The following is a 26,528-nucleotide window of genomic DNA, read 5'->3' on the forward strand; positions in this document are numbered from 1 at the left end:
TTTAAATTTTGTGCCCTGTCTCCTGCGGAGCCGCTATTCCCCATGGTCCTGACGGAGTCCCCAGCATCCACTACGGACTACGAGAAATAGAATTACCGGTGAGTAAATTCTTATTTTTTCTTTGTGATTTTTAGTCACCATATACCTGTGGGACTCTGTTTGTGCTGATACACTACTCGGGGTTCTTGTCAGGTGTTGTGCTGCTAATATTGTACTGGGTTGCCTTGCATTGAGCTTTCAGATATGTCAGCTACAAGGGACGACGGAGCTGGTGCTGATCCCACATTGCGTGGTGGTGACGCTGCAGACACGTTTGAGGAGAATATAGCAGCTGAGGGTCCAGGTTCTGGGGGTTGCTTACCCCACAGTTGGACCGTAGCAATGGGGGTTCAAAATGACCCACCTTAGGCTACTTTCGCCATGTTATTGAATACGCTGGTAACTAGACTTGCGCCCCCTATGGTAGCTCCTGTACTGGTACAACCGCTTATGGTTCCTGCGGTTAATCCGCCGTGGGCAGATCAACTGGCCACTCAGTTACAGCAATTGAGCCAATCACTGACTAAACAGAAGTCTAACCCTCGCCCGCCTAAGACCAAGGGGTCCTCTAAGCGGGCCATTACTTACCCACAATCCACTAACGTCCCAGACACCTCGTCTGATGAGGATGGCGTATATACTGACCCCACGGACACTGATTCTGATGCTTCTAATGGGAATCTGTTTCACAGGTGGATGATGTTGACTTGTTGGAGGCTATCAGGTTAATTCTTGAAATTACTGATGACCCAGAGCCTGATACTGCCCCTAAGAAACCGGACCGATTTAAACGTCAGAAAGTGGTTAAACAAGTTTTACCTCACTCTGACCATTTGGTTGACATACGTCAGGAATCCTGGAAAAATCCAGGAATGAAATTCACGCCTCAAAAGAAGATGCTGGCTCGCTATCCCCTCTCGGTGGAGCTAAGTAAAAATTGGGAGACACCCCTGCCAGTGGATTCGCAAGTGGTGCTGCTGGTGGTATCCTCAGCTCTGCCTGTACCTACCGTTACGTCTCTGAAAGAACCGACGGATAAGCGTGTGGAGGGTTGTTTAAAGTAGTGATGAGCGGATTCGGTTTTACTCGGTTTTACTCGGTTTTACTCGGTTCTCAAAACGGCATCTTATTGGCTCACGGATGTCACGTGTTTTGGATAGCCAATAAGATGCCGTTTTGAGAACCGAGTAAAACCGAGTAAAACCGAACCTCGCTCATCACTAGTTTAAAGGCGATTTACACCTTAGCTGGTGCTGCGCATAGGCCCACCATTGCAGCGACTTGGGCTGCAGAGGCTATTGAAGCGTGGGCTCAGGAGTTGGAAGCTGAGTTGCCTTCCAACGCTTCTGATCATGCTAGACAATGTCTGTCGTATATTGTCACAGCTTCTCATTACATTAAAGAGGCGGCTTCTGATGCCGGTATTTTGGCGGCCAAGGCTTCTACTACGTCCATTTTGGCTCGCCGGATTCTCTGGTTGCGGTCCTGGTCTGTGGATCTGGACTCTAAGAAAACCCTGGAGGTGCTCCCTTTTAAGGAAGACATTCTTTTCGGAGAAGACCTCAACAAGATAGTGGCTGACTTAGCTTCTGCTAAAACAGCATGTCTATCTGGTACTGCTCCTTCGGTATCGAAGGCTAAGAGTACTTCCTCTCGCTCCTTTCGTCCTTCAGGGAAAGCAAAGGGTCAGGCGTACCCGAAACAGGCTTGCACTTCCAAACCCAATAAGCCCAAGCCTAAACGGACCTGGGCTGCCCGTCAGCCTGCTTCCAAAACTGACAAGCCTGCTGCATGACGGGGCGGGCCTCCCCCTGGGGGATCCCAGGGTGGGGGGCCGACTTCTAGGGTTTACCCAGGAATGGTTGAAGACCACTTCGAATGCCTGGGTACGGGAAGTCGAGGGTACGCCATATCCTTCAAAAATCGTCCACTTCATCGATTTTGCCTGACAGACGTCTCTTCGGATCCGGTGAAGGCAAAGACTCTAAATTCTTTGGTACAGTCCCTCCTGCATACAGGAGTGGTAGTACAGGTGCCTCTGGCTCAGTGGGGCAGGGGGTACTATTCACTGCTGTTCCTAGTCCCGAAACCGAATGGGTCCTCTCGGCCCATTCTCAACCTCAAGTCCTTCAGCAAATTTGTGAGGGTCTCCCAAGTTTCGTATGGAAACTCTTCGCTCTATTGTTCTGGCCTTGGAACCTGGGGATTTTATGGTCTCCCTGGATATACAGGATGCTTACCTGCATATTCCCATTGCAATGTCGCATCAGCAGTACCTGAGGTTTGTGGTTGGCAACCTCCATTACCAATTATGGGCGTTACTTTTTGGTTTGACCACGGCTCAGCGAGTCTTCACCAAGGTCATGGTGGTAATGACGGCTGTACTCCGCCGTCAAGGGGTTAGGATCCTGACGACTTGTTGATCCTGGCAAATTCCCCAGAAATTCTCCTACGCCATCTGGATCTGACTATCCGTTTTCTGCATGCCCACGGGTGGCTCATCAACTGGAAGAAATCTTAACTGGTCCCTGCGCAGATCATGGTGCACCTGGGGGCGTTGTTGGACACTCACAGCCAGCGGTTGTTCTTCTCTCAGGCACAAGTCCTGAAGCTTCAGGACAGGATTCGATGCTTCCTATCTCGTCCGCAAGTGTCGATACATTCGGCAATGCAAGTGCTAGGTCTCATGGTGTCGGCTTTCGACGTGGTGGAGTACGCTCAATTCCATTCCCGCTCTCTGCAGAAACTGATTCTTGCCAAGTGGGACGGCCTGCCTCACTGGATCAGGTCGCAAATGATCTCCTTGTCTCCGGAGGTCCGTCTGTCACTACTCTGGTGGCTGCAGGATCATCGATTGAGCAGGTGTTGTCCTTTCTGGATCTCCAACTGGGTCCTTCTGAGTCTGCGGGGTCGGGGCGTGGTGCTGAAGCAACACTCTCTCCAGGGTCGGTGGACCAGGGAGGAATCTGCTCCCGATAAACATTCTGGAATTGCGGGCAGTGTTCAATGCGTTGACACTGGCCCTGCCTCTAGTACAAAACAGGCCTGTTCAAGTACAATCCGACAACGCCAGCACGGTGGCGTACATAAATCATCAAGGCGGCACTCGAAGCCGCATGGCAATGCTGGAAGTATCAAAAATCCTTTGTTGTGCGGAACGCCTTCTGCCAGCAATATCAGCAGTGTTCAAACCCCCAGAGTCCTCAACTGGGTCGCGGATTTCCTCAGTCATCAGGATGTTCATGCCGGAGCGTGGAGTCTTCATCCGAAAGTCTTTCAACTCCTAGTGGACAAGTGAGGCCTACCAGATGTAGACCTGATGGTGTCTCGACACAAGCACAAGGTTCCGGTCTTCGGATCAAGGAGAAGGGATCCTCAAGCAGTGTTTGTGGACGCACTGGCAGTTCCATGGAACTTTCGGCTGCCATACGTGTTCCCTCCAGTGTCACTCCTGCCCAAGGTTCTACGGAGGTTCAAGCAAGATAGGAATACTACTACTAGTTGCTCCAGCGTGGCCCAGACGGCATTGGTTCTCAGACCTGCACGGTCCATCGATAGAGCATCCTCTTCTACTTCCTCAATGCCCAGACCTCCTCGTTCAGGGCCCTTGTGTCTATCCAGACATGGTCAGACTGGCTTTGACGGCATGGCTCTTGAAGCTTCACTCCTGAGGGCCAGGGGATTCTCTGAGGCCGTTATTCAAATTATGTTGAAGGCCCGCAAACCGGCTTCTGCACGGATTTATTACAGGGTCTGGAACTCTTACTTCACATGGTGTGCTGCTAAGAATTATGATACCTATTCGTTCAGTAGTTCTAGACTTTTGGCTTTTCTGCAACAAGGCCTAGATTTAGGCGTTCGTCTGGCCTCCCTCAAAGTTCATATATCTGCCTTGTCGGTGTGGTTTCAGAGAGGAATTACATCTATTCCTGTCGGTCATACTTACACTCAGGGCGTTTTACGGGTTCAACCTCCCTATGTCCCTCCTATGGCTTCATGGGATTTGTCTGTTGTCTTAAATGCCCTACAAGAGTCTCCATTTGAACCTCTTGAGTCTGTGGATCTTAAATGTCTTACACTTAAGATTGTGTTTTTACTGGCTATTCCCTCAGCTAGGAGGGTGTCGGACTTAGGCGCCTTGTCCTGTCGTCCGCCCTTCATGATTTTTCACCGTGACCCGGCAGTTCTTCGAACTCGCACTGGTTATCTACCGAAGGTGTTATCATCTTTTCATCTTAACTAAGAGATTGTGGTTCCGGCCTTTATCTCTTCTGGTTTGTCCTCCAAACAGCGGTCTTTGGATGTCGTACAGACTCTCCGTATTTATGCAGAGAGGACTGCCTCCATCAGGAGGTCAGGTATCCTTTTTGTACTTTTTGGTTTTCACAAATGTGGCTGGCGTGCGAATAAGCAAACCTTGGCCAGATGGATTAGAATGGTGATTGCACAAGCTTATGCGCAGACTGGTTTACCAGCTCATGCTGCTTTCAAGGCTCAATCTACTCTGTCTGTTGGACCTTCTTGGGCGGCTCGCTGTGGCGCGTCTGCTGAACAAGTATGCAAGGCGGCTACATGGTCCTCAGTGAACACGTTCATAAGGTTCTATGCCTTTGATACTTCCGCCTCCCAGGATGCTTCCTTTGGACGCCGGGTTCTTGTACCTGCTACAGTGCGTCCCCTCCCTTGAGGAACTGCTTTAGGACATCCCCCCGATGTTGTTCCCTGTGGAATACCAGTGTACCCCGCTGCAGAAAAGGAGACTTATGGTAGACTTACCATAGTTAAATCTCTTTCTGCGAGGTACACTGGATTCCACAGGGCGCCCACCCTGATGCACTTGGCTTCTTTGGGTTTGTATGGCATTATCCGCTAGACCCTTTTCATGTCGTGAGAATGTGGTTCTATGTGACTAACATCTACCATCTCTTTTACCTGCTGCTGCATTGGACTGGTTAACAAAACTGAGCTCCAGTGCCTGGAGGCGGGGTTATAGAGGAGGCGGTGCAATGCTTCCTGGGAACAGTCAAAGCTTTACCCTGTTGGTGTTTCTGGATCAAGAACCAACTCTACACCCCGATGTTATTCCCTGTCGAATCCAGTGTACGTCGCAGAAAGAGATTTAACTATGGTAAATCTACCATAAATCTCCTTTTTCATAGTTAGATTTTGTATCGATTCTGTATTTATCTGTTGAGCCTTTACTCTGAGAAATGTGAACAATTAGAGTATGGACTCTTCTCCCTTGCTGAAATTGGAAATATTGGAATAAACTAATTGGTGTAAATGAATCCCCAGTGTCTGTGTGTGAGATCTTTAACAATAAGTGGATTGGGTCAGAGAACAATGTATCCCCTTAGCAAAAAATAGTCTGACCACAGTGCTTTTTAACCTTATTTCCAGACATCCAGGAACCTACATGTGAAGTTAATGGATTGTTTTCTCTTGCTGTGTTAATCCCTGTTCAGCCGGTTGGGCCCGGAACGCATCATATGTTATTCTAAAACTCCTGGCAGAGTCCTAGCCGAGGTGGACAGGGAGCATCAAATTGCCAGATGCTGTTTATAAAATCTCATTTTTATAATATTCATTATGTATCAACGTTTTGTCTTCATTAGCCTCAGGAATAATACATGCCAGATGGAACGGATTTATCTCTGTTCCAACTTGTACCTTTAAGCTTTGGAAGTGTTTTCTCTGTACTTCTGGGAAGAAGCCAGGTATGGGGTTTAAACTTGTTCAGTAGAAACAACTGGCCAGTTTCTGCATTATCTTTCACCGACCTGCCCTATGTGTCAGGGGCGCCTTTAAGTATGCACTCACAGATGGCTATACATCCATCAGCAGTGCTTTACTTGAATGACGAATGCTATGTCAGTAGATCTGAATATAGTGACCTGATGATTTGGCTATGATTGCTGGATGGACCTCCAAAAAAGGAAAAAGAGACCCAAACGAAAAAATTGCACATGCAGCCGCATAACTGCAAAGCATACGCAGAAATCAAGAACCATCGACAATTGTGGATGACTCAGGGATACTCAGAATAATGAGAATGCAGTCGCATCGGGCACCATGTTTTGTTTTAAGTCTCAGGAATCGCAGCTGACATCAGATGCACGCCCCGAAAACGGGCATGACTCGCCTGTGTTTTCCCAACCACTCTCCACAAACACCGTGTTACCTCCCACTAACGGCTACTTCCTGGCGATAGGCTGGAGCCACACATAATGGGCAAGCGGGTCCAGCTGAACAAGACCCGCTTGGCCGGGAGGGGGGTTTTATGTGCACACGGATCCTGTTCTGCGGGATGCCGCGGAACAGGACCCGGCCAGTGACACACGGGATTTCATAGAATACAGTGCTGCCGCACTCTATGAACACATACAGCACAGCCACACTGTGTGAACACATACATTGAAATGTATGTGTTCACACTGAAATCCTGTTGTCCTGCCGTGCGGCCCAACGCTGCGGTTGGATCCGGCGGGGACGGGACTGCCGCACATGTGTCTGCATAGGCGCCCATGTGCAGTCTTCTTGCGGCCAAGCGTATGGCCGCTGTGTGGCCCCAGCCTTAGAAAGTATTCTTCCTTTTAGTGTAATGCTCTTTGAGCAGCCTATAATGTAATGTATCATCTGGCTTTCTAAATGAAAGCTGCATTTCTGTTCTGAGAGATGTCGGTGTGGCCTAACAAACAGGAGCCAATAAATAATCTTGTAGATGTTGTTTGTGTGTGTGTGTGTGTGTGTGTGTGTGTGTGTGTTTTTTTATAGAATTGTAGTAAGTGTTTTTTGTCACCAAATTTACCTAAAAAAATAAATAAATTATTTTTCTAAACAACACAGCCCCTAGTAACGTCACTCCATCTATCTTTTCCCAAGGTGTCTTTGTGACGCCTAATATGAGATTTAAGTATAGTGTAGTATTAGTAGAGTGAAGTTATATCTCGTAGGGATTAGTGTCTGGATCAAGCACAAAACAAGTGCAGCTCTTTCCTTCAAACAGATTGTCCCACCTTTCCGATAACTTTAATGGGTGTTTTGCACATTTACCAAATATAATGCTCTATGTTTTTGGAATACTCTTGTTTGCTTTTGTGGCCATTGCATGCAACCCAGCCCTGTCCTGCTTGCAGCATTCGCTGAAAGCGTTGCAGAAAGGCAATGCATACCCACACATGTAGGACATTTTAATACTGAAATCTGGATCCCTCGTCATTGTCCATATTTATAAGCGTAAGTTGATAGATGGTCAGATTCACATTCAAGCTTGGTACAGAAAGAAAAGTCACTTCTTTGCCTTTCTGAATTCTACACACTGGGGTTTGTACAGGGTTGTGTCTATGTTCCCTTCGTGATCAGGACCAGGAAGTGACAACATGAGAGGGCAGAAGAGAACGTCCGCCCTTACAGCACCTTAATGTTTTATCCATTCTTCGTTTGTTTGAGGTTATTTTGTTTTATCTATGCACCATTGTACCCCGTGGGCTCGCTTCTCTCGCCACGCTTTGGGCTCGGTGTCTCGCTCTGCTTCTCTCGCCACAGGTTACTATTCCAAATACTTGGTGACATGGACCCGGGGCTTATGGGAAAGGTCCTCTCCCTGAAGGGTAACTAGATGCTACCGTTTGTACAGCTCTTCCAGGTACATGGAAGCGAGCAGAGTCAATGTAAGCTATCACAAACAACAGTAATGTTAATCAAATTTTGAGAGTAATTCTCTGTAGTCATTAAGAAAAAAATGTATCTTTGTAATTTCATGGACAATGTATTAAAGCTGGGGCTGAAACACCTCCATATACAGTAGTGTTCACTTTGACTCTACGTGCATAATACCACCATGTTACCATCACTGTATTGTAGTGTGTGTGTATATAGATGTAGAGAGAGAGGGTGAGTGCACATTTTTGGTATCCTGTTTCTGTTCCTGCCCCCTCGTTGTCAGTCATTTATCCGTCTTCCTCCTCCTACAATAAGGCCGGCTGGTGTTCGTGGCCCAGAATAACCCAGTGTATATTGTTAATGCTTTGTAATATTCAGTTAATGCTGATGGTGTGGTGACTGACCTTACTAGCAATGTAGAATATGTAACTGGAATGCTAGTTAGATGAACACATGTGGAAGTAATTAGGCCTCACATAATGCAGCAAAGCCCACATAAGTGTGACGCTGGCTGGAGCATGTGGTATGGTTTAGTGTGCAACTGATCCTACACACTGGTCATGTGACGATGAGCTGGTCATGTGACTGTATTACAGTATGACAGCCGAGTCCTGCTGCATGTAAAAGGGATGAATTTACCTTCTACAAGTGAAAGATTAGACCCTTATTTTTGGTGTAGTGTTTCTCTGTGCACTGTTAATCGCTGTCTTTAAACCTTGACGGCCCATATGTAACATTTGCCTATATACAGTGGCATCAGATGTTTTGTGAGTTGATATTCATGAGACTGTAGCCTATCCCTTCTCTTTGTGCCTCATTACTCTGTGGTGTCACTTATTCATAATGAATGGAGAGGCTGAATATTGGTTCATTCATTCACAGGTGCAGTCTTATCTGCTGTAGATTTCCTGTATAACGCCATTGGGGTAAAGCTGTTCCTGTATGATGTATAAGGTGTAAGCCTAAAGGCTCAGTGATCTCAGTGATCCCTATGCCTGCTGTCTCTATCTACTGTGGCTTTGGCCTCTAGGAAACATAAACTGCTAATTAGGGCTTGTTCACTTGTTTCTTTTTCGTATGTTTCTATTTGTGGCTAAAGAATGTGAACGTGTGACATGTCTGCTTCTGGAACATGCTCTTTGCAGCTTCAGTTTTTTTTTTTGTGACCACCCCCCATCCCAACTGCGTGCTAATTATATCATTTGTGTGAGCTAGGACGGCTGTAGGTTTTGATATTCTGCCTTCAGTTGTAATAAGTGGACATGTACATCAGTCACGCATAGTGCATGTTACGGCTGAAGTTACATAGGGCTATGTTGCTCGATTGAGTTAGGAGCAATTCAGTGTTCACATTAGCTGCACTTAATTTATTATGCGCTCCTAAGGGGCTGCATACTAAAATGGATGAAATTAATACCCCTTTTCCATTTGTAGCACGGGTCGCAGCCGGGAGCCTGACACGGCTGCGACCCGTGCTCCAGCCCCCTTTCCCACAGCGCTCACCAACCTGGCATATTGCCCGTTTGGTGACGCTGCTGCTGACGCAGCAGGGGCGGCGCTGGGAGATCACATGATCTCCCAGTGCCGCCCTTCCATTCACTGTGAACGGGAGCCGTGTCGCTTCGACACGGCTCCCAATCACACTACACAGCTTACCGGGTTGAACACGTGTTCAACCCAGCAAGATACCCGGGTAGGATTTCCGGATCACTTGATCCAGGAATTTGCAGGGGGACCCTTTTCCACTAGGAAAAAACACGGGTAAATGCGCACCCCCGCGCATTTACCCGTGTTTTTAAAGCTAGTGGAAAATAAGATTTTACTTACCGATAAATCTATTTCTCATAGTCCGTAGTGGATGCTGGGACTCCGTAAGGACCATGGGGGATAGCGGCTCCGCAGGAGACAGGGCACAAAATAAAAGCTTAAGGATCAGGTGGTGTGCACTGGCTCCTCCCCCTATGACCCTCCTCCAAGCCTCAGTTAGGATACTGTGCCCGGACGAGCGTACATAATAAGGAAGGATATTGAATCCCGGGTAAGACTCATACCAGCCACACCAATCACACCGTACAACTTGTGATCTGAACCCAGTTAACAGTATGATAAACGCAAGGGAGCCTCTGAAAAGATGGCTCACAACAATAATAACCCGAATTTTTGTAACAATAACTATATACAAGTATTGCAGACAATCCGCACTAGGGATGGGCGCCCAGCATCCACTACGGACTATGAGAAATAGATTTATCGGTAAGTAAAATCTTATTTTCTCTGACGTCCTAGTGGATGCTGGGACTCCGTAAGGACCATGGGGATTATACCAAAGCTCCCAAACGGGCGGGAGAGTGCGGATGACTCTGCAGCACCGAATGAGAGAACTCCAGGTCCTCCTCAGCCAGGGTATCAAATTTGTAGAATTTAGCAAACGTGTTTGCCCCTGACCAAGTAGCTGCTCGGCAAAGTTGTAAAGCCGAGACCCCTCGGGCAGCCGCCCAAGATGAGCCCACTTTCCTTGTGGAATGGGCTTTTACTGATTTTGGCTGTGGCAATCCTGCCACAGAATGTGCAAGCTGAATTGTACTACAAATCCAACGAGCAATCGTCTGCTTAGAAGCAGGAGCACCCAGTTTGTTAGGTGCATACAGGATAAACAGCGAGTCAGATTTTCTGACTCCAGCCGTCCTGGAAACATATATTTTCAAGGCCCTGACAACGTCAAGCAACTTAGAGTCCTCTAAGTCCCTGGTAGCCGCAGGTACCACAATAGGTTGGTTCATGTGAAATGCAGAAACCACCTTAGGTAGAAATTGAGGACGAGTCCTCAATTCCGCCCTGTCAGAATGAAAAATTAAGTAAGGGCTTTTATATGATAAAGCCGCCAATTCTGACACACGCCTGGCTGAAGCCAAGGCTAACAGCATCGACACCTTCCATGTGAGATATTTTAAGTCCACAGTGGAAAGTGGTTCAAACCAATGTGACTTTAGAAAACTCAACACCACATTGAGATCCCAAGGTGCCACTGGAGGCACAAAAGGAGGCTGTATGTGCAGCACCCCTTTTACAAATGTCTGAACTTCAGGTACTGAAGCCAGTTCTTTTTGGAAGAAAATCGACAGGGCCGAAATTTGAACCTTAATGGACCCTAATTTTAGGCCCATAGACAGTCCTGTTTGCAGGAAATGAAGGAAACGACCCAGTTGAAATTCCTCTGTAGGGGCCTTCTTGGCCTCACACCACGCAACATATTTACGCCAAATGCGGTGATAATGTTTTGCGGTTACGTCCTTCCTGGCTTTGACCAGAGTAGGAATGACTTCTTCTGGAATGCCTTTTTCCCTCAGGATCCGGCGTTCAACCGCCATGCCGTCAAACGCAGCCGCGGTAAGTCTTGAAACAGACAAGGCCCCTGCAGTAGCAGGTCCTGTCTTAGAGGTAGAGGCCACGGTTCGTCCGTGAGCATCTCTTGAAGTTCCGGGTACCAAGTCCTTCTTGGCCAATCCGGGACCACGAGTATAGTTCTTACTCCTCTCCTTCTTATGATTCTCAGTACTTTTGGTATGAGAGGCAGAGGAGGGAACACATACACTGACTGGTACACCCACGGCGTTACCAGAGCGTCCACTGCTATTGCCTGAGGGTCCCTTGACCTGGCGCAATATCTGTCCAGTTTTTTGTTTAGACGTGACGCCATCATGTCCACCTTTGGTTTTTCCCAACGGTTTACAATCAGGTGGAAGACTTCTGGGTGAAGTCCCCACTCTCCCGGGTGAAGGTCGTGTCTGCTGAGGAAGTCTGCTTCCCAGTTGTCCACTCCCGGAATGAACACTGCTGACAGTGCTATCACATGATTTTCCGCGCAGCGAAGAATCCTTGCAGCTTCTGCCATTGCCCTCTTGCTTCTCGTGCCGCCCTGTCTGTTTACGTGGGCGACTGACGTGATGTTGTCCGATTGGATCAACACCGCCTGACCCTGAAGCAGAGGTTTTGCTTGACTTAGGGCATTGTAAATGGCCCTTAGTTCCAGAATGTTTATATGAAGAGATGTTTCCATACTTGACCACAAGCCCTGGAAATTCCTTCCCTGTGTGACTGCTCCCCAGCCTCTCAGGCTGGCATCCGTGGTTACCAGGATCCAATCCTGAATGCCAAATCTGCGGCCCTCTAGTAGATGAGCACTCTGCAGCCACCACAGGAGAGACACCCTTGTCCTTGGCGACAGGGTTATCCGCTGATGCATCTGCAGATGCGATCCGGACCATTTGTCCAGTAGATCCCACTGAAATGTTCTTGCATGGAATCTTCCGAATGGAATCGCTTCGTAAGAAGCCACCATTTTTCCCAGGACCCTCGTGCACTGATGCACTGAGACCTGGCCTGGTTTTAGGAGGTTACTGACTAGCTCGGATAACTCCCTGGCCTTCTCCTCCGGGAGAAACACCTTCTTCTGGACTGTGTCCAGAATCATTCCTAGGAACAGTAGACGTGTCGTTGGAATCAGCTGCGATTTTGGAATATTTAGAATCCACCCGTGCTGACGTAACACTACCTGAGATAGTGCTACTCCGACTTCTAACTGTTCCCTGGATCTTGCCCTTATCAGGAGATCGTCCAAGTAAGGGATAATTAAAATGCCTTTTCTTCGTAGAAGAATCATCATTTCAGCCATTACCTTGGTAAAGACCCGAGGTGCCGTGGACAATCCAAACGGCAGCGTCTGAAACTGATAATGACAGTTTTGTACTACAAACCTGAGGTACCCTTGGTGAGAAGGGTATATTGGGACGTGGAGATAAGCATCTTTGATGTCCAGAGACACCATATAGTCCCCTTCTTCCAGGTTCGCTATCACTGCTCTGAGTGACTCCATCTTGAATTTGAACCTTTTTATGTAAGTGTTCAAGGATTTCAGATTTAAAATTGGTCTCACCGAGCCGTCCGGCTTCGGTACCACAAACAGCGTGGAATAATACCCCTTTCCTTGTTGCTGGAGGGGTACCTTGATTATCACCTGCTGGGAATACAGCTTGTGAATGGCTTCCAAAACTGCCTCCCTGTCGGAGGGAGACTTTGGTAAAGCAGACTTCAGGAACCGACGAGGGGGAAACGCCTCGAATTCCAGTTTGTACCCTTGCGATACTACCTGTAGAATCCAGGGATCCACTTGCGAGTGAGCCCACTGCGCGTTGAAATTCTTGAGACGGGCCTCCACCATATCTGAGTCTGCTTGTAAAGCCCCAGCGTCATGCTGAAGACTTGGCAGAAGCAGGGGAGGGCTTCTGCTCCTGTGAAGCGGCTGCATGGTGCAGACTTTTTCCTCTTCCTCTGCCCCGGGGCAGAAAAGAGTGGCCTTTTGCTCGCTTGTACTTATGGGAACGAAAGGACTGAGTTTGAAAAGACGGTGTCTTTTTCTGCTGATGTGGAGTGACCTGGGGTAAAAAGGTGGATTTTCCAGCCGTTGCCGTGGCCACCAGGTCCGATAGACCAGCCCCAAATAACTCCTCCCCTTTATACGGCAATACTTCCATGTGCCGTTTGGAATCCGCATCCCCTGACCACTGTCGCGTCCATAACGCTCTTCTGGCAGAGATGGACATAGCACTTACTCTTGATGCCAGGGTGCAAATATCCCTCTGTGCATCACGCATATATAGTAATGCATCCTTTAAATGTTCTATAGTTAACAAATATTGTCCCTATCCAGGGTATCAATATTCTCAGTCAGGGAATCCGACCATGCGACTCCAGCACTGCACATCCAGGCTGAGGCGATTGCTGGTCGCAGTATAACACCAGTATGTGTGTATATACTTTTTAGGATATTTTCCAGCCTTCTATCAGCTGGTTCTTTGAGGGTGGCCGTATCAGGAGACGGTAACGCTACTTGTTTAGATAAACGTGTGAGCGCCTTATCTACCCTAGGGGGTGTTTCCCAACGCGCCCTAACCTCTGGCGGGAAGGGATATAATGCTAATAATTTTTTAGAAATTAGCTGTTTTTTATCGGGGGAAACCCACGCTTTTTCACACACCTCATTTATTTCCTCTGACTCAGGAAAAACTACTGGTAGTTTTTTCTCACCCCACATAATACCCTTCTTTGTGGTACTTGTAGTGTCAGAAAGGTTCAATGCCTCTTTCATTGCCGTGATCATGTAACGTGTGGCCCTACTGGACATTACGTTTGTCTCGTCACCGTCGACACTAGACTCAGTATCTGTGTCAGGGTCTGTGTCGACCCACTGAGGTAACGGGCGTTTTAGCGCCCCTGACGGTGTCTGAGACGCCTGGACAGGCACTAATTGATTTGCCGGCTGTCTCATGTCGTCAACAGTTTTTTGCAAATTGCTGACATTATCACTTAATTGTTTAAATACAATCATCCAGTCAGGTGTCGACTCCCTAGGGGGTGACATCACCAACACAGGCAACTGCTCCGCCTCCACATCATTTTCCTCCTCATACATGTCGACACACGCGTACCGACACACAGCACACACACCGGGAATGCTCTGATAGAGGACAGGACCCCACTTAGCCCTTTGGAGAGACAGAGGGAGAGTCTGCCAGCACATACCCAGCGCTATATATATATACAGGGATAACCTTATATAAGTGTTATTCCCTTATAGCTGCTGTTATTATCGTTATTTGCTGCCAAAAATGCCCCCCCTTCTCTTTTTTACCCTGATTCTGAAGCAGGACTGCAGGGGAGAGTCAGGGAGCCGTCCTTCCAGCGGAGCTGTGAGGGAAAATGGCGCTTGTGTGCTGAGGAGATAGGCTCCGCCCCTTCACGACGTCCTTATCTCCCGCTTTTTTGTGTAAAAATGGCAAGGGATTAAAATATATCCATATAGCCCAGGAGCTATATGTGATGTATTCTTTTTGCCACCTAAGGTATATTGTTATATTGCGTCTCAGGGCGCTCCCCCCCAGCGCCCTGCACCCTCAGTGACCGGAGTGTGAAGTGTGCTGAGAGCAATGGCGCACAGCTGCGGTGCTGTGCGCTACCTTAGACTGAAGACAGGATGTCTTCTGCCGCCGATTTCACCGGACCTCTTCGTCTCTTCTGGCTCTGTAAGGGGGACGGCGGCGCGGCTCCGGTGATCCATCCAGGCTGAACCTGTGATCGTCCCTCTGGAGCTAATGTCCAGTAGCCTAAGAAACCCGATCCACTCTGCACTCAGGTGAGTCCGTTTCTTCTCCCCTTAGTCCCACGATGCAGTGAGCCTGTTGCCAGCAGGACTCACTGAAAATAAAAAAAAAACCTAAACTAAACTTTTATTCTAAGCAGCTCAGGAGAGCCACCTAGATTGCACCCTTCTCGGCCGGGCACAAAAATCTAACTGAGGCTTGGAGGAGGGTCATAGGGGGAGGAGCCAGTGCACACCACCTGATCCTTAAGCTTTTATTTTGTGCCCTGTCTCCTGCGGAGCCGCTATCCCCCATGGTCCTTACGGAGTCCCAGCATCCACTAGGACGTCAGAGAAAAGGGGTATAACACGATTTAACGTGCAGTTGCAATGCTGCCACAACTGCGCATCCGCCATCACCAGAAATTCGACCCTAATTGAATTAGCTCCACAGATTGCAAGCCCCCATGAGTAATGCACTCTGGTTCGGATTATGGTTTGTAAGTAATGCAAAAAAGCAAGCAACTGGGCAATACCATGCTGCACTGCAGGTGGGGCAGATGTAACATGTATAGAGAGAGTTACATTTGGTTGGGGTTTGTCCAAACTGAAATTTAAATTGCAGTGTAGCAACATAGCTGTCTAACATTTGTGGGCTACATGCTAAAGCAGCCAGTTATTTACCTTGCACAGAAAAAATCTAAATACATTTACTCCCCTTGCATGGCAACATGGTTTGTTCCAGACACACGAGTTGCTTCCTCTTTTTGCTTTACTTACAAACAAGAATCAGGCCCACTGTACCCATTTACTTGTTGTATGTAATGTATACTGTGTACAGTGTTGGCATCCTATAAATACTGTGTAGAAATTATTGTATTATAATATAAATGAAGTGCAAATTTGACAAGTATGAACATAGCCTGCCCTGGGTGTGATGGTTATTTATTTCATATGTTATTAAAAAGATTTGAGGATTAATGGAGCACAATAAATGCCGCTTGTGATACAGACCCATAAATAGTAGGTAGATTTTGCTTTAAGGAGCAAGGAAGCAACATCCCAGTGTTTCATAAATCCTGCAGACACTTCCATGTTTTACACGCTGCAGATCCGCCCTCTGGCTTTTTTTTTTTTTTTTTCCCTGGCCTGAAAGCTGGTGGGGGAGGATTGTTACAACACAAAAGTTGTTAGTGAAATCCGAACCATCTGGCTGATTATCAGGAATGCTGTGTAACTGCATTCTGTGTGACAGCTTTTCACCAAGATTTACCACGTGTGTCTGTCTGGTATTAGGCCAGGGAACAGCAGAGCTCTGTTCTTACATGTCATAGCCTTTCATTCAGAGGTTAGCACAGGGATCTCTGCGGAAACTCACAGGCCAACCTTTGAGTCAGCAGGTTTATTTTATCATTGTGGGTTTTTCCTCCCTTTGTTTGCCTCAGGTTCCTTCTGTTCTCTGTAGGTAGGTTTATGCCGGATGCTGTCTATGATCTGGTACAAATAAGAGAATGCTCCTCTAATATAACTATGGAGACAGAGACTGTAAATAGCGTGAATTGGTGGTAGCTAATAGCAGGAAGTGGCTTCGGCTCCGTAGATCTTTTAGGAGCCTAATGGGCCCTACACACTGATAGATCCGTCGCCGAGTTGCCCGACAGCAGATACGGCCAGCGGGCGACGTGGGGGGGGGGCAGTGACTGGGGGAGTGAAGTTTCTTCACTCCCCCCATCACCCGGCTCTATAGCAGTGCAGGCAAATATGGACGATCTCGTCCATATTGGCCTGCATGCACAAGCGACGGGGCACCAGCGATGAACGAGCGCGGGGCCGCGCATCGTTCATCGCTGGTGCCTCCACACTGCACGATATGAACGAGTTCTCATTCATTAATGAACGAGAACGTTCATATCGTGCGGTATCATCTGCCAGTGTGTAGGGCCCATTAAGGGGTGTACTGACGGGAGAGATGTGTGCTGAGCGATCTTAACACAGGTGTTCTGTTTATAGGAATTTATTTTGGGGCCTACAACTAGGTTTCCGCTTGAGTCCATGGTTTTATTGCCATCTCTGACCCTAACAGACCCAGTGCATTCCCTACAACATGTTGTGCTCTTGTACTGCCCACTTACAGTGTCTGACTATGGGGGAGATGTGTCAAACCTGGGAGGGAGATAAAGCACCAGCCAATCCGCTTCTTACTGCTGTTTTTCAGGCTGTGTTTGAAAAATGACTGAAGCTGATTGGTGCTTTGTTTCTCTCTACTTTATCGGTCTAAAAGGTTTGATAAACCTCCGCCTATGGCCGTTATCTGAAGTCACTGAAACATGCAAATAGTGATTTGAACCTTACATAGTTTACTCTGCACAGGATGAGAAGGTGGTGGGCCAGTTTGAGAGCAGAGGTTGCACCAGGTGGTATGGATTCCACGTATATACACTGCGCAGAGCGATAAAAAGGAAATGTCTGAAAGTGCTAAAGCTACATAAAGGCTGGAATGATCAATGTTCTGTATTGCACCATGTGCCAGGTAATAGAATTAAAGTGCATTGCCTAGAACTGCTAGAATAAAATCTTTTCAGAACTGCCCTGTGATAGCTCTCAGCAATTGCTGTATCTTCATTCATCTTTGTACTCTTGCCACAGCTATCTATGTTTGCGTCATACACTATGATAAAGCAACAAAAACACACATCTTACTTGTTCATATACTAAGCACAATTGCTGATTTTTGGAAATTCCCTCCCTTATTATCCTAATTATTAGTACTGTGCCTTCACATAATCTTCTACTTTACACCAATTAAACTCTTTGTAAACAGGTGGGGAGACTCCGAGCTTACTCTGGAAATATCAAAGGCTTTTTATGACCTGTTACAAGGAGGAGCAGATAATAGTGTGTGTGTGTGTCTGTGTGATTTTAAAAGTGCAAAGGAACATGCGGTATACAGTAGGTCACCTCCGGACTGCCTTTATTGTGTTCAGAGTAGCAGTCAGGGTTACGCTGACCCATTCCAAGTGGTTAGGTTGGACCTGCAAGGAAACAAGAACTGCAAAGAAAGGTGTGATTCCTGTGTTATAAGCTGCAATGGAGAATTTCTATGTGTATTTCCCTAAGGGTTTTCATATGCACTCTTATAATGTCCTAAAATGTTACCGCATACTCTGTTACATAGAATGTGACGGCAGATAAGAACCACTTGGCTCATCTAGTCTGCCCAGGTATGTGTATATATATATATATATATATATATATATATATATATATATACATACACACACACACACACACACACACACACACACACACACACACACACACACACACACACACACACACACACACACACACACTAACTAACTAACTAACTAGGATTCATTGTTTGTTGGGAGCCAATTAACCTACCAGCATATTTTTGGATTGTGGCAGTTACCACTAATGGTTGTAAACTTCTACTAACTACCCCCAAATATTACATCCATTAAAACAGGGCTCTACAAATCCCAGGAGCCAGGTAGCCATGGCCCCTAGATTTTGCTGCCTGGCTACCAGATTTTGGAGGGAGGAAGCAGATCCTCTAGCTCCAGGAGAGATTTATGGAGGTGTACCTGTATATCGGTGGCTATTTCTTGCACAGGAGTGCATGTGCTGTGCTTGTCTGTCCCACCCTGCGCTGACTGCTGTGCTTGTCTGTCCCACCCTGCGCTGACTGCTGTGCTTGTCTGTCCCACCCTGCTCTGTCTGCTGTCTCCAAACTTCGGCTGCATAGAGATCACCAATAAGAGGGTCTATGCGTGGCCAGGGTTCACAGCTTCGGAGGGGTAGTCGTGTGGCCACAGCGTAGGAGGGATTCTTTTACCCGGTGGGAGGCTGCGGAGTGGTGGTTTGCCTAGAGGTACCCCTTATTTGTGTGGCTGTGGGGGTTAGCTGCTCATTAATGTGGTCGCGGGGGAGGGGGTGGTTGTTTGCCTGGGAGGTAGCTGCACTGCAGTGTGGGTGCAGAGGGCTAGTATGCCAGGGGCATCCCCTTGGTTGTGTGGCCGTGGGGGTTGGTTTGCCTAAGGGTGGTGGTGGGGGACCTGCTCAGTAATTTGGCTGCGGTGATGGTGGGGTTTTCAGTTAGTTTTATTCTTTCTTACATCCTAGAGGATACTGGGGATCCATTTAGTACCATGGGGTATAGACTGGTCCATTAGGAGCCATGGACACTAAGAATTTGAGAGTGTGGGCTGGCTCCTCCCTCTATGCCCCTCCTACCAGACTCACTATAGTAAGCTATAAATAAATAAATTATGAATCCCCAACTTGAAAAGTGATTCTGACATTAGGGCTCTTATCAGTTTACATCTTATTCTCAAACATAGTCATTTGTGGTACGATTTTCAATACTGCAAAATCTGCCTATTGTATGCCTTTATGTAAGTGGGAGGAGCCAAACAGGCCATGACTGTAAATTGTTTTCCCCCTTAAGTGATATGATTTGGTACGGTGGCCTGGAAATCTGCAAATCTGTAGAAGGATAGCAAATGAATAATGGAACACACAAATCTATCCCTGACACATTTATTGTTATTTAAAGGATTAATAACAAACCTGTAGCTATTCAACTAATTTAAACTACTGTACACAGTATGTAAATTGAGGGTGAAAATAAAAAAGATTTAACTTGACTAGATTCTCACTATTTATTGCATTATTCTATTTTGCAGCAGGTGGATTTGTGGCAGAAAATCCCATAAAACAGTGACTTGGTATTTCTCTTATTACATTGCAGAAAATGTATATTTAGATTGGTGTAAATGTCCATTTAAATTTAAAATACATCAATTTGTTTTTTCTCTTGCTTTTAATTTGGGAAACCCGCTGCGTTTTGTCACCACGGTTTTTCCTGGGCACTTTCAAATCCAAATGCGCGTTCAGTATTTGGAAGCATCGTTTCCATTTTCTCCCTCCACAAAGAATTTTCTTTCCGCCGAGTGACTGAATTACACTAGACAAGCCCATATGTGTTTTAACAGAACGATGAAAAGTATATTGACTTACTGCGTTTGCCACTCAAGGCTGTGTTTACCTTCAGGGACTCTGTTGGACGCTGGTCAAGTCGTGCAGAATTATGTTGGCTATTAAAGCAGTCAGAAATGTGCTGCTGTTTCTGGCATAACCACAATAGCCTATTCTGGGTTACGCAGCACAGACACACATGACTTAAAGCTGATTTTCTTAACATAGTGCAGCTTATTTAAAGCTGTACTAACAGCTAAACCCCATTCTTCTAACTCACAGCTAATGTTAATTACACAGGAATGACAGGAGAATTGCTTCCTAGTGGGAAGGTGTTTATACATTGCCGTGAGCTTTAGATTTCATTTAATTTAGAGTTTATTCTAAATTAAATTTCATTTAATTTTTAATTTGCTTGTAGTTTTTGGGTACGTCCCTGCAGGCAGGTCATTTTCAGCCAAATTGGCCCAAATGTTTGTAATTCCCCATGCTAATCGCTTCAAATGTGACCGGCTTTATACTGTTATATATCAGGGTTGGCAATAGCTATGGAATCACATAGCCAATGCCCCGTCCTAAAACACCAACTGCTGCTACAGTACCTTTAATTCACTTCTATTCATGTCAGGGACTCGCAGGTCTTTGAAAGTCCCTGAACTGAGATGGCCCAGGGGGTGGCTGATACAAACAAATCGGTGTGTCAGGTCGGATCACTGATTGGATAGTTGATGCGGATCTCTAGTTTGCCTGATCATGTTTTGTAGACCTCCAAATTACTTACTTTTATGCCCCATACACACGGGGCGACTTGTGCCTGTGTGCTAAGCGATCTAGTTAGCTCAGCACACATCGCTATACACCGCTATACACACAGCGATGTGTGCTGAGTGATCTGTGCTAACCAGTGTTTTCTTTATGCATGCTAGGCGATCTGACTAGATTTATACTGCATGCATGAGTGATCTAAGCTGGCGATAGCAACGCGTGGGGCTGCGCATCGCTATGGGGCATACACACTGAGCGATTTGTGCTTTAATTTCCAAGCGATCTAGTCAGATCACTCAGAAAATAGGCAAAAATAGCTTTGTATGTACCCCCCCATTAGTCTACAGCACACTGATTACATTCAGTCTAGAGTGCAATAAAATAGTGCAACTCACCAGACTGCCTGTAACCATGTACAGGGTGTAGTATGGCACCGGGATGCCGACAATGGGGCGGGCACGGTGGTGTGCTAAACGCGCCATGCTATTTATTCTCCCTCCAGGAGGGTCGTGGACCCCCAAGAGGGAGATTAGGTGTCGGTATGCTGGGTGTCGGGATTCCGGCGCCGGTATACTGAGCGCCGTGATCCCAACAGCCGGCATACTGAATACCACCCCCATATACAAACCAATGTCTGTAATTTGCGCAAAGTAGGTTTAATAGCAAGCGTGTACAGAAAACATTATGTTAGTCATATTGGTATTCGTACACCACTGTCCTTTTATCTACATATACAACTGTTTGGTGTGGTATGTTTTATTGACACAGTAATGTTGACACGTTCTGCATGTCAACATTTAATATGTTAACGTTCACAATATCAACCTATTCAATGTGTTGACATTATGAACATCGACGGTCAGAGGGATCTGAGGCGCAAAGTACTGTAGTTCGGACTTGTGCGGCTGCAGATTGACATTTCTCTGACGTCCTAGTGGATGCTGGGAACTCCGTAAGGACCATGGGGAATAGCGGCTCCGCAGGAGACTGGGCACAAAAGTAAAAGCTTTAGGACTACCTGGTGTGCACTGGCTCCTCCCCCTATGACCCTCCTCCAAGCCTCAGTTAGATTTTTGTGCCCGAACGAGAAGGGTGCACACTAGGTGGCTCTCCTGAGCTGCTTAGTGAAAAAGTTTAAGTGTAGGTTTTTTATTTTCAGTGAGTCCTGCTGGCAACAGGTTCACTGCACCGAGGGACTAAGGGGAGAAGAAGCGAACTCACCTGCGTGCAGAGTGGATTGGGCTTCTTAGGCTACTGGACATTAGCTCCAGAGGGACGATCACACACCCAGCCATGGATGGGTCCCAGAGCCGCGCCGCCGGCCCCCTTAAGGAGCCAGAAGACTGAAGAGGTCCGGGAAATCGGCGCCAGAAGACGTCCTGTCTTCAATAAGGTAGCGCACAGCACGGCAGCTGTGCGCCATTGCTCTCAGCACACTTCACACTCCGGTCACTGAGGGTGCAGGGCGCTGTGGGGGGGCGCCCTGAGACGCAATAAAAACACCTTAGATGGCAAAAAATACATCACATATAGCTCCTGGGCTATATGGATGCATTTAACCCCTGCCAGTTTTTCCTTAAAAAAGCGGGAGAAAGGCCGCCGAGAAGGGGGCGGAGCCTATCTCCTCAGCACACAAGCGCCATTTTCCCTCACAGCTCCGTTGGAGGGAAGCTCCCTGGCTCTCCCCTGCAGTCCTGCACTACAGAAACAGGGTAAAACAAGAGAGGGGGGCACTAATTTGGCAGATAAATCAATACAGCAGCTATATAAGGGAAAAACACTTATATAAGGTTATCCCTGTATATATATAGCGCTCTGGTGTGTGCTGGCAAACTCTCCCTCTGTCTCCCCAAAGGGCTAGTGGGGTCCTGTCCTCTATCAGAGCATTCCCTGTGTGTGTGCTGTGTCTCGGTACGTTGTGTCGACATGTATGAGGAGGAAAATGGTATGGAGGCGGAGCAATTGCCTGTAATAGTGATGTCACCCCCTAGGGAGTCGACACCTGACTGGATGGTCTTATGGAAGGAATTACGTGATAGCGTCAGCACTTTACAAAAGACTGTTGACGACATGAGACAGCCTGCAAATCAGTTAGTATCTGTCCAGGCGTCTAAAACACCGTCAGGGGCTCTAAAGCGCCCGTTACCTCAGATGGTCGACACAGACCCAGACACGGACACTAACTCCAGTGTCGACGGTGAGGAAACAAACGTATTTTCTAGTAGGGCCACACGTTACATGATCACGGCAATGAAGGAGGTTTTGAACATTTCTGATACCACAAGTACCACAAAAAAGGGTATTATGTGGGGTGTGAAAAAACTACCCGTAGTTTTTCCTGAATCAGATGAATTAAATGAAGTGTGTGATGAAGCGTGGGTTTCCCCGATAAAAAACTGCTAATTTCTAAAAAAATTATTGGCATTATACCCTTTCCCGCCAGAGGTTAGGGCGCGTTGGGAAACACCCCCTAGGGTAGATAAGGCGCTCACACGCTTATCAAAACAAGTGGCGTTACCGTCTCCTGATACGGCCGCCCTCAAGGAGCCAGCTGATAGGAAGCTGGAAAATATCCTAAAAAGTATATACACACATACTGGTGTTATACTGCGACCAGCAATCGCCTCAGCCTGGATGTGCAGTGCTGGGGTGGCTTGGTCGGATTCCCTGACTGAAAATATTGATACCCTGGACAGGGACAGTATATTATTGACTATAGAGCATTTAAAGGATGCATTTCTATATATGCGAGATGCACAGAGGGATATTTGCACTCTGGCATCAAGAGTAAGTGCGCTGTCCATTTCTGCCAGAAGAGGGTTATGGACGCGACAGTGGTCAGGTGATGCGGATTCCAAACGGCATATGGAAGTATTGCCGTATAAAGGGGAGGAGTTATTTGGGGCTGGTCTATCGGACCTGGTGGCCACGGCAACGGCTGGGAAATCCACCTTTTTACCCCAGGTCACCTCTCAGCAGAAAAAGACACCGTCTTTTCAGGCTCAGTCCTTTCGTCCCCATAAGGGCAAGCGGGCAAAAGGCCACTCATATCTGCCCCGGGGCAGAGGAAGGGGAAAAAGACTGCAGCAGGCAGCCTCTTCCCAGGAACAGAAGCCCTCCCCCGCTTCTGCCAAGTCCTCAGCATGACGCTGGGGCCTTACAAGCGGACTCAGGTACGGTGGGGGGTCGTCTCAAGAATTTCAGCGCGCAGTGGGCTCACTCGCAAGTGGACCCCTGGATCCTGCAGGTAGTATCTCAGGGGTACAAATTGGAATTTGAGACGTCTCCCCCTCGCCGGTTCCTGAAGTCTGCTTTACCAACGTCTCCCTCCGACAGGGAGGCGGTATTGGAAGCCATTCACAAGCTGTATTCCCAGCAGGTGATAATCAAGGTACCCCTCCTACAACAGGGAAAGGGGTATTATTCCACGCTGTTTGTGGTACCGAAGCCGGACGGCTCGGTGAGACCTATTTTAAATCTGAAATCCTTGAATACTTACATACAAAGGTTCAAATTCAAGATGGAGTCACTCAGAGCAGTGATAGCGAACCTGGAAGAAGGGGACTATATGGTGTCTCTGGACATCAAGGATGCTTACCTCCATGTCCCAATTTGCCCTTCTCACCAAGGGTACCTCAGGTTTGTGGTACAGAACTGTCACTATCAGTTTCAGACGCTGCCGTTTGGATTGTCCACGGCACCCCGGGTCTTTACCAAGGTAATGGCCGAAATGATGATTCTTCTTCGAAGAAAAGGCGTCTTAATTATCCCTTACTTGGACGATCTCCTGATAAGGGCAAGGTCCAGGGAACAGTTAGAGGTCGGAGTAGCACTATCTCAAGTAGTACTACGACAGCACGGGTGGATTCTAAATATTCCAAAATCGCAGCTGATTCCGACGACACGTCTGCTGTTCCTAGGGATGATTCTGGACACAGTCCAGAAAAAGGTGTTTCTCCCGGAGGAGAAAGCCAGGGAGTTATCCGAGCTAGTCCGGAACCTCCTAAAACCAGGCCAAGTGTCAGTGCATCAATGCACAAGGGTCCTGGGAAAAATGGTGGCTTCTTACGAAGCAATTCCATTCGGCAGATTCCACGCAAGAACTTTTCAGTGGGATCTGCTGGACAAATGGTCCGGATCGCATCTTCAGATGCATCAGCGGATAACCCTGTCTCCAAGGACAAGGGTGTCTCTCCTGTGGTGGTTGCAGAGTGCTCATCTTCTAGAGGGCCGCAGATTCGGCATTCAGGACTGGGTCCTGGTGACCACGGATGCCAGCCTGAGAGGCTGGGGAGCAGTCACACAGGGAAGAAATTTCCAGGGCTTGTGGTCAAGCATGGAAACGTCATTTCACATAAATATCCTGGAACTAAGGGCCATTTACAATGCCCTAAGTCAAGCAAGGCCTCTGCTTCAGGGTCAGCCGGTGTTGATCCAGTCGGACAACATCACGGCAGTCGCCCACGTAAACAGACAGGGCGGCACAAGAAGCAGGAGGGCAATGGCAGAAGTTGCAAGGATTCTTCGCTGGGCGGAAAATCATGTGATAGCACTGTCAGCAGTGTTCATTCCGGGAGTGGACAACTGGGAAGCAGACTTCCTCAGCAGACACGACCTCCACCCGGGGGAATGGGGACTTCACCCAGAAGTCTTCCACATGATTGTGAACCGTTGGGAAAAACCAAAGGTGGACATGATGGCGTCCCGCCTCAACAAAAAACTAGACAGATATTGCGCCAGGTCAAGGGACCCTCAGGCAATAGCTGTGGACGCTCTGGTAACACCGTGGGTGTACCAGTCAGTGTATGTGTTCACTCCTCTGCCTCTCATACCCAAGGTACTGAGAATCATAAGGAGAGGAGTAAGGACTATACTCGTGGCTCCGGATTGGCCAAGAAGGACTTGGTACCCGGAACTTCAAGAGATGCTCACGGAGGACCCGTGGCCTCTACCTCTAAGAAAGGACCTGCTCCAGCAGGGACCCCGTCTGTTCCAAGACTTACCGCGGCTGCGTTTGACGGCATGGCGGTTGAACGCCGGATCCTGAAGGAAAAAGGCATTCCGGATGAGGTCATCCCTACCCTGATCAAAGCCAGGAAGGATGTAACCGTGCAACATTATCACCGTATTTGGCGTAAATATGTTGCGTGGTGTGAGGCCAGGAAGGCCCCTACAGAGGAATTTCAACTGGGTCGTTTCCTGCATTTCCTGCAAACAGGACTGTCTATGGGCCTAAAATTAGGGTCCATTAAGGTTCAAATTTCGGCCCTGTCGATTTTCTTCCAGAAAGAACTGGCTTCAGTTCCTGAAGTTCAGACGTTTGTCAAGGGGGTACTGCATATACAGCCTCCTTTTGTGCTTCCAGTGGGACCTTGGGATCTCAATGTAGTTTTGGGGTTCCTAAAATCACATTGGTTTGAACCACTCACCACTGTGGACTTAAAATATCTCACATGGAAAGTGGTAATGCTGTTAGCCCTGGCTTCAGCCAGGCGTGTCTCAGAATTGGCGGCTTTATCCTATAAAAGCCCTTACCTAATTTTTCATACGGACAGGGCAGAATTGAGGACTCGTCCTCAATTTCTCCCTAAGGTGGTTTCAGCGTTTCACTTGAACCAGCCTATTTGTGGTACCTGCGGCTACTAGGGACTTGGAGCACTCCAAGTTGCTGGACGTAGTCAGGGCCCTGAAAATATATATTTCCTGGACGGCTGGAGTCAGAAAATCTGACTCGCTGTTTATCCTGTATGCACCCAACAAGCTGGGTGCTCCTGCTTCTAAGCAGACTATTGCTCGTTGGATTTGTAGTACAATTCAGCTTGCACATTCTGTGGCAGGCCTGCCACAGCCAAAATCTGTAAAAGCCCATTCCACAAGGAAAGTGGGCTCATCTTGGGCGGCTGCCCGAGGGGTCTCGGCTTTACAA

At 47.6% G+C, this 26,528-nt stretch overlaps 1 protein-coding gene across 8 annotated transcripts in view; it reads left to right on the plus strand.

The window, feature by feature from the left end:
• MLLT10 (MLLT10 histone lysine methyltransferase DOT1L cofactor) overlaps window positions 1-26,528 on the plus strand; it is a 385,956-nt gene that overhangs the window by 72,815 nt on the left and 286,613 nt on the right. The gene's annotated exons all lie outside the window — the stretch shown is intronic.

This window comes from Pseudophryne corroboree, chromosome 5 (genome assembly GCF_028390025.1).
Source record: "Pseudophryne corroboree isolate aPseCor3 chromosome 5, aPseCor3.hap2, whole genome shotgun sequence".
Classification (NCBI taxonomy): Eukaryota; Metazoa; Chordata; class Amphibia; order Anura; family Myobatrachidae; genus Pseudophryne; species Pseudophryne corroboree.